Source organism: Rhinopithecus bieti, unplaced genomic scaffold, assembly GCF_001698545.2.
Source record: "Rhinopithecus bieti isolate Rb0 unplaced genomic scaffold, ASM169854v2 scaffold_19482, whole genome shotgun sequence".
In the NCBI taxonomy this organism is placed as follows: domain Eukaryota; kingdom Metazoa; phylum Chordata; class Mammalia; order Primates; family Cercopithecidae; genus Rhinopithecus; species Rhinopithecus bieti.
In genome coordinates, this window is record NW_016809768.1 from 41,391 (window position 1) to 43,239 (window position 1,849).

The window sequence follows — 1,849 nt, forward strand, 5'->3', positions numbered from 1 at the left end:
TTCCTTCCTTCCTTCCTTCCTTCCTTCCTTCCTTCCTTCCTTCCGTCTGTCTCATTCTGTCACCCAGGCTGGAGTGGAGTGGTGTGATCATGGCTTTACTGCCTCCCCGGCTCAAGCGATCCTCCCCCCCGCCTCCTGAGTAGCTGGGACTTCAGGCACATGCCACCACACCCAGCTAATTAAAAAAATTTTTTTTGTAGAGATGCGGTCTCACTATGTTGCCTAGGCTGGTCTCAAACTCCTGGGCTCAAGTGATCCTCCAGCCTCAGTCTCAGCCTCCCAAAGTGCTGGGATGACAGGTGTGAGCCACTGCACCCGGCCTGCCTCACCATTTTAAATTGGCACAGCTAGCATTTTGTTTGAACTCAGGCAGCCTGGTGCCATCACTTCTATGCTACAACTTTTGAAAAAATTATTTTTTAAAAACATTTTATTTACATTATATACTTTCACACCTATGACCATCTGAAACTTTTTTCTTTTGAGATGGGGTCTTGCTCTGTCACCCAGGCTGAAGTGCGGTGGCACGATCTCGGCTCGCTGCAGCCTCCCACCTCTGGGCTTAAGTGATCCACCTCAGCCTCCAGAGTAGCTGGGAACACAGGTGTGTGCCACCACACCTGGCTAAGTTTTTGTATTTTTGGTAGAGACGGGGTTTTATCATGTTGCCCAGGCTGGTGTCGAACTCCTGAGCTCAAGCAATCTGCCCTCCTCAGCCTCCCAAAGTACAGGGATTACAGGTGGGAGCCATTGCACCCGGCCTGACCATCTGAAACGTTTTAAAGGTGGCACTGCTTCTTGCAAGAAGGTGTCAGGGGCAGGGCTGGGATGTAGGTGCTGTCATGGCAGGCTGCATTGGGGATGGAAAGCAGCTGCCACCTGTCATGGACATGCACCTCCAGTCACCCTGTCTGCCTCCTGCCCTGCCCCCAGAAAACAGGGAGCAAACTTCCCCAGCCTCCTGCCAGGGTGTCTGTGGGGAAGGGATTCGCGTGGGGGCATGAGTGCTGTTCCCAGGCCCAAGGATTGTGGCTGGTGTGGGGCAGAGAGGGATGCTTTGGAGGGCTGCCCTCTTTCTGCTGTTCCTCTGCACCCCCTTCATATTTTTGTAACCCAAATAAAGATGGGCACCCATGGCCCACCTCAGCACAGGCCCAGGAAGAAAAAACAAAGTGAGATCCAAGTTCACCTCCTAAAACAGCCTTGAAAAGTGGTTTGGGTCCTTCTTAAATTTGTTCTAGGGGGAACCAAAGGGCAATTTTGTTCACAATCTAGAGAAAAGTGTCTTGAAACCTCTTTCCTCTCCCATTCTCAAGGCTCTCAGCCTACATGTGCTCTCTTCTTGCATCCCATCCTCATCCCTGTCCCTGCAAAATACGGGTCCTCTAGCAGGTGGCCTGCTCTTTGGAGCTCAAACACCATCCTTGGAATAGGGCATATGACCAATGCTAAGGCATCTTTTCCATGCACATAAAATTATCGAAAGATGAAGAGGTTGCTCAAAGTCACACAGCTAAAAAGGGGTCCAGTCAAGACCCAGAACCTGCTGGGCATGGTGGCTCACATCTGTAATCCCAGCACTTTGGGAGGTCGAGGTGGGTGGATTACTTGAGGTCAGGAGTTCAAGACCAGCCTGGCCAACATGGTGAAACCCTGTCTCCACTAAAAATGTAAAAATTAGCCAGGTATGGTAGCGGGTGCCTGTAATCCCAGCTACTTGGGAGGCTGTGGCAGGAGAATTGCTTGAACCAGGGAGGCGGAGGTTGCAGTGAGCCGAGATTGTGCCACTGCACTTCAGCCTGGGAGACAGAGCGAGACTCCGTCTAAAAAAAAAAAAAAAAAGGCCGGG